Consider the following 12,562-nt stretch of genomic DNA (forward strand, 5'->3'; position numbering starts at 1 on the left):
ACAGGGTCGGTCTGCATGCCTCCTGCCCTCCCTCCCGAGCAAAAGCTCCACCCAATTTCCTTCGGAGCTGATTAATAGGCGCAGCACGCTCTCCCCTATTCGCTCACGAGGAGGTGGCGCCACTTTATCTGCATATTCATGAGCTTATTTATTATTCATGAACTTTCCCGGCCCCCCCAATATTTTTTATAAGTCCGCGCCCCTGCCCCCATAGGGATACAGCCTCAGTCTCTTCATCCCAAACAGTTCATTTCCAGCACTGTAGATTTGTCCTGCTTGTGGCACTCTTAACTTTTCAAATTACTAATTATTTCACAATATCCAAGGGAGAAAGAAAGCAGCTCAACCTGCTGGATGGGAATTCTGCCTATTGGGAAATTTGGAAAAGGCAGGTCCTTAGTTCTTGCACAACCTAATCCACATTTCCCTCACTCACACCTTTGCAAAGAAGGAGCGGCTGGGAATGCCCTGGCATTATGGGAAATCGCTGCAGCTGGGGTAGCAAATCTACTAAAACTTAATTTCCAAGAGTAGCTGAAGCGTGGAGCAATGTTCTTTGCTGTTGTGGCTGAGGTTAGCTAGAAAGCACATACAGTATGTATGTAAGGACAATTGCCAAATTAACAATACAGTCCGTCCGTCCCGTCCCCGTCCCCCATTACTTCCTTGAAAATCTGAAAGGCTGTGCTATCCTCAATTATCTATCATGCAGGCAAAGGAAACTGCCACATAGATAGCAAAATGGATGAGGCCACTCATGAAGATATGCTTTGGCAGGCACATTTTAACTATAAACAATCTAATATACTCATCCAAAGGGGTGTGTGTGTGTGTGTGTGTGTGTGTGTTTTCTCCTAATTTCCAGATCAGGGATGTACGACTCTAACTCCCATCATCCATGACTGGCTGGGACTGATGGCAAGTGCTGAGTCCAACAACATGAGGAGTGTGAGGTGGTCTCACAGTGTGATAGGTCAACCCAGTATTGTCAGGAGCAACTGCATATGTAAAGGTAAAGGGACCCCTGACCATTAGGTCCAGTCGCGGGCGACTCTGAGGTTGCGGCGCTCATCTCGCTTTATTGGCCGAGAGAGCAGCGTACAGCTTCTGGATCATGTGGCCAGCATGACTAAGCCTCTTCTGGCGAACCAGAGCAGCACATGGAAACATCGTTTACCTTCCCGCCGGAGCAGTACCTATTTATTTACTTGCACTTCGATGTGCTTTCAAACTGCTAGGTTGGCAGGAGCAGGGACTGAGCAACGGGAGCTCACGCCGTCGCACGGATTCGAACCGCCGACCTTCTGATCGGCAAGCCCTAGCCTCAGTGATTTAGACCACAGGATCACCCACATCCCAGTATTGTCAGGAACAACTGCATATGTATATACTTCCAACTCATCTGCCTACTTCCTCCATTCAGATATGGGTATCCAAGGAGGTAAGACCCAAGGATGTTCACATGTTACAGGCATGGAAATCCACAGTGATGTCACTGGGTCACATGCAAGAGTGCTGCTTTTGGCCCACCAAAGGGCTTAGGCATACTCAGTCTAACTGACAGACATCCCTTTTGAAAAAAGAACACATTTTTTTTTTTTTTAATTCTAAAACTCTCCTGGTATGCTCCAGGGCATATACTAGTGACTATCACCAGAAGGAGAATGTTCTACAGGCTGCATATGAACAAAATGAATTCAAGGAACTGCAGAAAGAGGGGGAAGGGAATCAGTTTAAATGTTAAAATGATTGTAAGATTAGATGTTTTGTTATATCGCTTTTACTCTTCCCGTTCCCTTGGCCTGGCGAAGTGTTGATTTTACCTACTTGCTCCAGCCATCCTGCAGTGCCATCATTTTTTATAAAAGACTTCCAACATTTACTAGAAGACACAACACCAGATAAATACAGTGCCTCGTTGTCATGTTGAGATCTGCCCAGCCTTGGGGAGGCCCATATATTTTTCTGGAGCGATCCATGAAAATGGCAGGGCAATCCACCCTGTTTCCTTACAGAATTATTTTGTGTAGCAGGAAGTAGGGGAAAGGGCTTTGGGGAATCGCCTGTTATTTTAACAAAGGAAAATAAAATTGTAAAATTAGTGAAATGTATGAATTTGAAAAGCATAAATATTTTAAAAATATGTATCTATTTTTAGTTAAGTATTTTTATTTATTCACTTGGTTTGGAGGGGAGGTGCAGCTGCAACGCCTCAACCCACTCCGTGACTTCAACGTTAAGAAGCACCAGATTTCAGGAGAAATCATAGAATCATAGAGTTAGGAAGGGGACCCCAGGGGTCATCTAGCCCAACCCCCGCTGCCAGGCCGGAGCCAATCGCTGCGGCGCGCGCAGAAAAAGCAGAACCTGCGCTTTTACTTGGCATGGGAATAAAAGCGAGGGCAGGGAAGGGGAGATTCCTGCCGAGCCCAGAGGCGCCGGGGAAGCGGCCACCGGGTCGGGCCCCATCTTCCCCAGCGCCTCCGTCCCACTCGGGGTACCGAAAGCCCCAAACACCGCGTCGTCGTCCCGTCCCCCCCCCCCCGTTAAACCGCTCTTAAGCAAATGAAGGCAGCTGGCCTTGGCGCCGACGAGGAAGTGCCGCTCTGCCGAAACCCAGCCGCTGAGGAAACTCGAAAATGAGGAAGCGGGCGCTCCAGTCATCCTGAACGGACCCGGGGCTCCTTCGGCGGGGCCCGGCAGGCGTGGCCCGCGAGAGACCGCCGAGCCCAGGCCGGCCTTCTTCGCCGCGGACACTCGGGCTGCTGCTGCTTCGCCGAAAGGGCGCGACAAGCGGGGAAGAAGGCTCGGCGGCTTGCGCGTCGAGCCTCGCCCGGGCAGGTGGCCGGCGGCCGGTCTCCAAGCCCGCGGTCTCTTCTGTCCTCTCACCCCTGCCCACCCCGGCCTGGGAAGGCCGCGTCTCCTGAGGCGAGACAGAGACGTCACGTCAGTTTTCCCGCCCATTCCCCTCAGGTAAGAGACGCTTCTTCTGCCTCAGTTGAAGGAGGGACGGGGGGGGTGGGACGACGACGAAGGGAGCCACGGCTTGGGGCCTGAGGGCAGTGCTGGGTTTACGTATAAGCTAAACTAGCTGCAGCTGAGGCCCCAATAAAATTTAAAACCCTGGGTGTACATTTCCAAAATATGAGATAAAAATTAGATAAAATAAAACCTACACACAGCAACAGTGTTTTGTGTACAGATAGGTAGCCGTGTTGGTCTGCCATAGTCAAAATAAAAAAGTTCCTTCCAGTAGCACCTTAAAGACCAACTAAGTTAGTTCTTGGTATGAGCTTTCGTGTGCATGCACACTTCTTCAGATACACTGAAACAGAAGTTGCCAGATCCTTCTATATAGTGAGAAGGTGGGGAGGGGTATTACTCAGAAGGGTGGTGGGAATGGGAGATAGGCAGATAGCTGAGATGAGCCTGTTGACGACTCTTAACGACTGCAATAGGTCTTACAGGAAAAGGCAAGGGGTGAGAAGGTGAGAAATGGCTTAGTCATGTATAATGGGATAAGAATCCAATGTCTTTGTTCAAACCAGGTCTCTCCATAGTTTTAAGTTTGGTAATGAGTTGCAATTCAGCAGCTTCTCTTTCCAGTCTATTTCTGAAATTCCTTTGTAGTAAAACAGCTACTTTGAGATCTTGTATCGAATGTCCTGGGAGATTGAAGTGTTCTCCTACTGGTTTCTCTGTTTTGTGATTCTTGATGTCAGATTTGTGTCCGTTTATTCTTTGGCGTAAGGTTTGGCCTGTTTGTCCAATATAGAGAGCTGAAGGACACTGTTGGCATTTGATGGCATACACAATGTTAGACGATGAGCAATTAAATAGTCCCGAGATGGTATGTGTGATGTTGTTGGGGCCAGTAATGGTGTTGTCCGGGTGTATGTGGCAGCAAAGTTGGCATCTGGGTTTATTGCAGTGTTTTGTGTTGTGTAGGATCCTGTGATGTAAGTAATGGGCCCTGCCTCCTAGCCTAGAACATCAATGGTTTGCTCATTTCTAGATATAGTGGTACCTCGGGTTAAGTACTTAATTCGTTCCAGAGGTCCGTTCTTAACCTGAAACTGTTCTTAACCTGAGGTACCACTTTAGGTAATGGGGGCTCCCGCTGCCGCCGCGCTGCCACCTCACGATTTCTGTTCTCATCCTGAAGCAAAGTTCTTAACCTGAAGCACTATTTCTGGGTCAGCGGAGTCTGTAACCTGAAGCGTCTGTAACCCGAGGTACCACTGTATAGGGTGCCTACATTCTGCATGTGCAAATGGCTTTAGATACCTACGAGGTCCATAAATCACCATATATTCAACACACACAAAAGCAACAATTTGTTGTTGAGAAAGGACAGCTGGACATATAAAGAGCCCCATTACCTTCAGTAGCTTAGGACCTCATCAAACCTAAATCCGGCCCTGCCTGAGGGGGTCGCTTGGCTGAAGAAATTCACGCGGGAAAGAGCTGGGGTGGGGGAGGGGGGCAAGAGTGAAGTGGTACATCTCTCTCCCCCCCCCCCACCGCCATAAGTAAAAGTAATAATAATAATAATAATTTATTTATACCCTGCCCATCTGGCTGGGTTTCCCCAGGTACTCTGGGTGGCACCCAACAGAATATTAAAAACATAATAAAACATCAAACATTAAAAAATTCCCTAAACAGGGCTGCCTTCAGATGTCTTCTAAAAGTCAGATAGTTGTTTATTTCCTTGACATCTGATGGAAGGGCGTTCCACAGGACGGGCGCCACCACTGAGAAGGCCCTCAGCCTGGTTCCCTATAACCTCACTTCTCGCAGCGAGGGAACCGCCAGAAGGCCCTCAGAGCTGGACCTCAGTGTCCGGGCTGAATGATGGGGGTAGAGATGCTCCTTCAGGTATACTGGGCTGAGGCCGTTTAGGGCTTGAAAGGTCAGCACCAACACTTTGAATTGTGCTCGGAAATGTACTAGTAAAAAGATAATGGACCCCTGGATGCAAGAGTCCATACCCAGCAAGCATTAATCAGGCCAGAAAGAAAGCTACAAGGGGCAGTGCATGAATGGCAGGGTGATTTGGCACCCCGGCATTACATTGGACCAGGGTGAAAAAAGGTAAAGGACCCCTGAACAGTAAAGTACAGTAAGAGGTGACTATGGGGTTGCAGGGGTCATCTCGCTTCAGCGGCATTTGTCCACAGACAGCTTTCCAGGTCATGTGGGCAGCATGACTAAACCACTTCTGGTACAACGGGACACTGTGACAGAAGCCAGAGCACACAGAAACACGTTTTACCTTCCCACCACAGCAGTACCTGTTTATCTATCTGCTATCTGTGTGCTAGGTTGGCAGGAGCTCGGACAGAGCAACGGGAACTCACCCCATTGCGCGGTTTCGAACCGCCAACCTTCTGATCGGTAGCCCCTATCTGGACAGGGGTAGCCTAACTACTGTTGACTATGCTCTGGTAACCTCAAGCTCAGATTATTGCAAAGGGCTGCCTCTGAAGACAGTTCAGAAACTTCAGCTAGTGCAGAATTCAGCTGCCAGGTTGCTCACTGAAGCAAGACGGTTTGAGCATATTACACTAATCCTGGTACGACTGCGCTGGCTACCAATTAGTTTCCGGGCCCGATTCAAAGTGCTGGTTTTGACCTATAAAGCCTTAAACTGCTCAGGACCGCAATACCTCAAGAACCACCTCTTTCCTTATGAACCTACCTAGACCCTGAGATCATCTTCGGAGGCCCTTCTTCGTGTGCTTCTTCGAGAGGTCCGGAGGGTGGCAACATGAAAAAAGGCCTTATCTGCAGTGGCTCCCCGTCTGTTGAATGCTCTTCCCAGGGAAGTTCGCCTGGTGTGTTCATTATACACCTTTAGGTACCAGGCAAAAACGTCTGAAGAAGTGTGCATGTACATGAAAGCTTATACCCAGAACAAACTTAGTTGGTCTCTAAGGTGCTACTGGACAATTTTTTAATTATTTTGACTGCGTCAGACCAACACGGCTACCTACCCAAACCTTTTTAACCAGGCCTTTAGTTGATCCGATTTACATCCTATGCCCTTTTAAAATGTTCTTTTTTGGGGGGAGTGTTATTGGGTTGTTATTTTGATTATATGTATTGTGGTTTTATATTTTTATTTTGTTCTGTGAACTGCCCTGAGACCTCCGGGTATAGGGCGGTATGTAAATTCAATAAATAATAAATAAAAGCAATAAGGACACATGCTACAAAAAACAAAGCAAAAAAACCCCCTCTTGCAGCCATTCCTTTTTCTCTGTGCAAGTCTGTGGTCATTCCTTTTTTGGTTGTTCCTCCTTGTAGTTCCCTATAGCAAAATCTGAGCAAAAAAACAAACAAAACTAAATGCTTGGAAGGATTTCATAATTTCTTCACTTGGTTTCAGTCTCAACAATATTGCAGTTTATTCATTTTGAAAGAAGCATGAATATTTTTATTTTAATAACAGTATGGTAAAGTTTGGGGGGAAAGGGAAGGGGAGCTGGACATGGGGGTGGGAACCCAAGCCTGTCTTTTGTAACACTCTTGTGCAGGCTTTAATTTGGTTGAGTCTGTTGAATGCAAAACAGAATTCAGGTTTCACTACTGGGGCAAAGGAACATCATGTTTGTTTCTACATTGTAGAAGTTTGCTTGAAGTGAAACAACAAATGCATCATTTTTAGAAGGTGCATTTGGGTTTGCCACACTCCATTATGAAACTTTCAACTTCTGCTACATGCAGTCAGTGTGATAAATGGGGAAATATTTTCAGGGCTGACTCCCCCTCCCCCTTTGTGCTTCTTGTGTGAAGAGAAGAAATAAACAATCTAATTCAGCCATGCCCTTATTTCTGTATGTTTTTATTTATTGGACATATTGGTCACTTTTTAAAAAACAATATGTTAACTCAAAGTGACCTACAATTATTTAGTCTAATGCAACTAAAATATAGCATCATGGAACTGCATTGGTCCAATTGGTTCAAATCAGTGCTGCAAAATTGTTAACTGGGAGTGGGCAATTTCAACATATCGCAACAGTGTTTTAACAGCCAAACAGGCTCCCAGTTTTTCTGAACCAAATTCATTGTCTTGGTTTTAACATTTAAAGCGCTTAACAGGCTGGGACCAGGATAGCTGAAAGATCATCTATTCCCATATATACTTATACAGACCTTAAGATCCTCTTCAGAAGACCCATGAAGTGAAACAGGTGGTACCAGGGAGAATGTGCTCCCTCAGGAGGGCCACAGTACAGTGGTACCTTGGGTTAAGAACTTAATTCGTTCTGGAGGTCCGTTCTTAACCTGAAACTGTTCTTAACCTGAGGTACCACTTTAGCTAATGGGGCCTCCCGCTGCCACCGCACCACCACCGCACAATTTCTGTGCTCATCCTGAAGCAAATTTCTTAACCCAAGGTACTATTTCTGGGTTAGCAGAGTCTGTAACCTGAAGCGTCTGTAATGCGAGGTACCACTGTATTTTCTTCAAGGCCATTTGGGCACCAGGTTTAGTCTTCCAGTCCTTTTTTTTTTTTTACAAACTACCAGTATGTTTAGTGTTCTGAACTACTGGCTTTGTTTTTCTCTTTGCTAGCAGCTTTTACTCTGGAAGTATTTTTCCATGTATAAGATGCCCCCATGTATAAGACGACTCCTATTTTTTTAGCCCAAAATTAAGAAAATGAAACCTTAAAATAGAAGTGAAAATCTGGATGATTGGTGGTGGCAAGTTGTTGATCTTTTGGGGGGCAATTGCCCTCAAAGTTTCCAGCATGAGGTGCATGCAGTGCACCGTGTTGCAGAAGCAAAGGCAGTGACTGCGGCTCCACATGCTCCCCCTCGGTGGTAGCTGCTGCTGTGGGGAAGCAGGCTCCCAAGCAAGATGTCAAGGAAGAGCCGGGGGAAGGCAGCGGCCACTCTGCGTCAGGCCATGCCGTCGAGCAAACTGAGCTGAGGAAGGTGATGAGCGGGCTGGGGGCAGGGTGGGAGTTTGAGAGGGGAAGAGGAAAAAAAGGAAAGAAGGGCAAGGAGAGGTAGCTGAAGCAGCTCTCAGTGGTGGCAGCGGTGGCTGCTCTCAATCCGGTGGTCGAGCCAGTGGGGGCTTCAGGAGGTGAGCCAGTTGGCAGCATGCAGCCCCGGGGGGGGGGGGAGAGAGAGAGAGAGAAAGGTGGGATGGTAGCAGGAGGGACCGCCTCAGTCCGCCCAAGCCAAAATCCCAGACATATGCTTAAATATTTTTTTAAAATTCCCCCAGATGCCCATGTTCCGTGTACAAGACGACCCCCATTTTTTAAGAGCAAAAAACCTCGTCTTATACACGGGAAAATACAGTGATATTACTGGGCTTTTTATAATTACAATAAAATATATAAGTAAACCTTAGGACTTGATGGTTGCAATGTGCTCTATACAGGGTTACCCTTGCACCCAGTACAGAAGCTACAACTGGTGCAAAATGCAGTGGCTAGCCTGCTGGTGGAGACAGACCATGGCCAGCACACAGCTCGTGCTTAAAAGCTTGCACTAGCTGCTCATGCATTACTGGTAGCCAGATTCAAAGTTCTCGTATTAATATACAAGGCCCTCCACAATAAGGGTCCAGTAGAACTGCCTGATCTTTTATATCCTGGCCCAATTACCAAGATCTATGCAAGAATCTCTGTTGGTGGTTTCCAATGATTTAGAGGCACAGCTCATAACTACTAGATGTGCATTCAGTGTGCTGTGTCCAAGCCTGTGGCACACCCTCCCAGCTGAAATTAGACAGGCACACTCCTTCCTAGCCTCAGGTGCATGACGAAGTCTATCTTCTTCCAGCAGACCAGGTTTTATGATAAAGTTTTAATGTTTTATTATCCTGTATTTGTCATGCATTTGTTTTCTGTAGATTGTTTTTATGTACACTGCCATGAAATGCAAACAATTAAGTGATATATAAATGTCTTCAACAAACGAATAAAAGATAGAATGTAGCTAGACGTCCCAGATGGGATTGTAAATCCCAGTTTTCACCAAGAGAGACATCTAGAAATTAAGTCTTGCCTGAACAGTACAGTGCATATGTGCATTATCCTGTTTATGATTTCCAATCCGAAAAGATAGAAATCAGTGTGCAGAAATCTTGCTTCTGCTTGTAGATCTTTCTTGTTGAATGATGGTGAATATGTTTAAACAGTATTATTTTATTCCTTGTCAAAATAAAAACTGAGCTCAAGAATTAGAACACTTCTGATGGGAGGAGCAAGTATTCTGCATTTAACAACGGAGGTTATTTGCCCCTCCCAAGTCAGTCTTAGCTTGGCCAGAACCTGGACAAGTTACTTACCAGGAAACCCGAGTGAACTCTTCTGAGCTTTTCAGTGGGAGTTTGAGATACAAGCATAATAAACAGGTAAATAACATCATTGGAGATTAGATAGATAGATAGTCACTTCAACAGGAGGTGCCTAGTTCTGTTCTAATGGGCTTTCTTGTATTTATTGTAATCTGCTTTTCAAAACCGAAAGGGCCAGTTACAGGATTCACTTCTCCATCTGTAAAAGTTGCAATATAAAGAGTGGCCGTAATGCACGTAACAAGTTACAAGAACAGCAGGAACGGCAGAAAGAAAGGAGGAGAGAAACCTTTAATACTGATTGTTAAAGAAAAAAGACTGGCAAAAAATTAATAAGCTTTCACTTGTGTTTTTTGCAAAACAGAATGACTTTTGTTCCATTGTGATAGAAGTATTGTAAAATTTATCCAGCGCCACGTTAGAAAAATAATAATGAGACAGCTATTTAGTTTAAGCTGGCATGAATCCCAGAGATAAAAGGAACAATGTTGAAATGAAGGGATAGAATTAACATTGTACTAGGAAGATACTTATTATAAAATTACACAATTTAAAACAGTAAGTACATAAACATTTTAAACACTGCATTTACAAACCTTAATAAAGGTATTTAGCATACTTTCTAGTAGGATTGCTAACTATATACAGTGGTACCTCAGGTTATATTACCTTTGGGTAAAGTAATTTCGAGGTACGAACGCAGCAACCCTGGAAGTGTATACTTCCAGGTTTTGCTGCACATGCATGCGCTGATGCACTCTATCATGCCACACGCATGCAGAATCGGCGCCTCCGGATATGGACTTTTTGGTGTAAGTATGGAACCCCGGGACGAATTAAGTTCGCATCCACTGTACTATAGGGCTCTACAGAAAATACTCCCCTAAACAAAATTTCCTAGAGGTCTAGACACAAGCATGAGTGAAATATAGCACAGCAAGTTCCAGATATGTTACATTATAGATCCACAGATGAACAAATCTGATAGTTATGTGGCTGGTACTCAACCAGAGATGTCTCATTTAATAATTGATTTGGGTTAGGGAGATACAGCACCTTTCTACATAATATTCCACATGGTTGTCTGCTAGCATTGACAAGAAAGGTACAGTTTGAAAGCAGAAAGACAGGGGAACAGAACAGCTGGCACAAATCCAGCAAAAATTATTAGCAGGTAAACCCTATTGAAATATATGGAGCTTAAGTAAAGTTCACCTCCACTGCTGTCAATATGACTCCGTTCAATTCCATTGCTATAAATATGGTTTACCTTTGGTTTGTAGAACCTACAGCTTTCCATCTAGGAGAAAACACTTTCCTCCATGGATCTGAGGACCAGACCACACACCTGACATAAGAGATCCGTGACCAGATCTCTTGATATTGTGAGTTTTAAACTTTAAAACAGGAGATTCTGAATTTGACTGAAGGCATGTTTAACCCATCCTCACTGGTAGTATTAGCCCTTCCCCCAGATACAGATACACAAAGATCTGGATGATCAACAGTAACCATGGAAGATGGAACTAGGAAACCCCGCTCAGGGCTCTACAGTGAGCAATAGCTTTGAAATGTCCAATCTAGACTTTTTGTTTGAAATTGATTCAACATTGAAATTGAGTAAACATTGGAACCCCTGGAGTCGCTTGCTGCTCAGAGATTGGGGTTGCACGGAATAGTATTAACAGTTCTGCTCAACTTTTGCCAGATTTTCCTATCATTGCCCCACATCCTATTGCATTCCTAGTGCATGGACACTGTCAAAACACTGTAAAGAATAAGTTCAATGAACTGTGCTAGCAGCTGAAGAGATTATATGGCAACAGAGGAAATCTGAGAATTAAAGCCACTTCACTGAGTGGAGGACATTTTATTTATTTACAATTCCCTGGGCAGCTTACAGTAAAAAAGAATTTAAATACAACAGATCTTGAAGTGAGTGCCAGTGATAGGAACCCCTTTCAGATACTAGTCAAGGATGTGGAAGTGGGATCGCGTATGTTTGACCATACATTCATTGCACAGGATTAAAAAGAGCACCTGTGCATGCAAAACGTGCCAGTTTCCCAACTGCACAGAAAGAGCCTGCTGCTTTTACAGTCGTACACATGGGGCTGTTTCAAACCTTATACTGAACACGTGAAGGCCGAGCACACACAGTCTTACTTTGAGCCTCATGCATTCATCCAAGTTCAGAACAAGGCCAAAGTTTGGGTGTGCAATGCTCAGAGTAGTACTTAGGGGTTGGTAAGGTTGGTCTTTGCCAAGGGTGCAGGCCAGGAGGAAGGTGCAAAAATTGTGCCTCTCTTGTAACTTCAGCTGAGGAATCTGGATGCCGGTTTGGGCTGTCTCAGCAGCTGCAGGGTTCCCTTACCTGTCCCTGTGAGGGCTTCTCCCCACCCTCTGATCCCCCTTGCTTGCCCTAAGAGCAGCCTTTCAGCTGAGAAACATCAGGCGAGGCTCTTAATTTACGATAGCCAAGTCGCTTTTTCCTGGTTTCTTTCCCGGCTTGACCAGTTTCCAGCCCGTGGGCCACTGCAAGTTTACCCCAGAGAGCAAGGGCCATTGACTTAAGCAGGGCTTACTTCTGAGTAAAGGATGCACTGGGGTGCAACCTCCAAGTTATTGCCTTTCTGCTGGCTTCTTGACCGAAGTAGTGAAAAGGCAAGTGAGGTATTGTCAGAAGTTCCTGCCTCTGACTTGCCAGATTTAGGCTGCAGTCCTGTGTACCTACTTTCATAGGAGTAAGCCCCACTGAACTTGGTTGGATTTACTTTTGAGTATAATGCTGTTAAATGCCCAGTTCAAAAGTCATTTGTGATGACTGAATTACATCATGGGTTTTTTTCTGGAGATGGGTGGACGGGTGCTGATACATCTCCTTGTCAAGGGTGGAAGGGAGCCTAGGTACACCTCTGCTGATGCTGCATATCAGGGTGGATAAAAATCAATTATATATATATATATATATATATATATATATATATATATATATATATATATGTGAGAGACTTTTTTTTCATTTAAATCGGATTTTTAAAATAAAATGCTTTTGGAGGAAAAATCTTTCTAAAGATAGTTTTTTATTTAAGTTACATTATAGTCCAAAGGCTATTCATCAGGAAATAAGGATTTGTTTTAAGTTTTTCATGTGTGGTAAAACTTAGCCTAAGTTTGTTTAACCACAACAGTGTTTGCCTTTCCACCTGCCTTGTCCTGCTCTACAGTTTTCACA

At 44.9% G+C, this 12,562-nt stretch overlaps 1 protein-coding gene across 6 annotated transcripts in view; it reads left to right on the plus strand.

Annotated features, from left to right (window-relative positions):
* The first annotated feature begins 2,229 nt into the window (after window positions 1-2,229).
* Window positions 2,230-12,562, plus strand: part of SYK (spleen associated tyrosine kinase) — a 38,653-nt gene continuing 28,320 nt past the window's right edge. For 4 of the 6 annotated variants that reach the window (XR_014516932.1, XR_014516933.1, XM_083464904.1 and 1 more), the window contains exon 1: window positions 2,230-2,973. The gene's annotated coding sequence lies outside the window, so the exon portion shown is untranslated. Of the gene's footprint in view, window positions 2,974-4,981; window positions 9,385-12,562 lie in introns of those variants that run through there. The other 2 variants (XM_083464905.1, XM_083464907.1) reach the window with 1 other exon arrangement.

Source organism: Podarcis liolepis (genome assembly GCF_965112155.1).
Source record: "Podarcis liolepis genome assembly, chromosome: 11".
In the NCBI taxonomy this organism is placed as follows: Eukaryota; Metazoa; Chordata; class Lepidosauria; order Squamata; family Lacertidae; genus Podarcis; species Podarcis liolepis.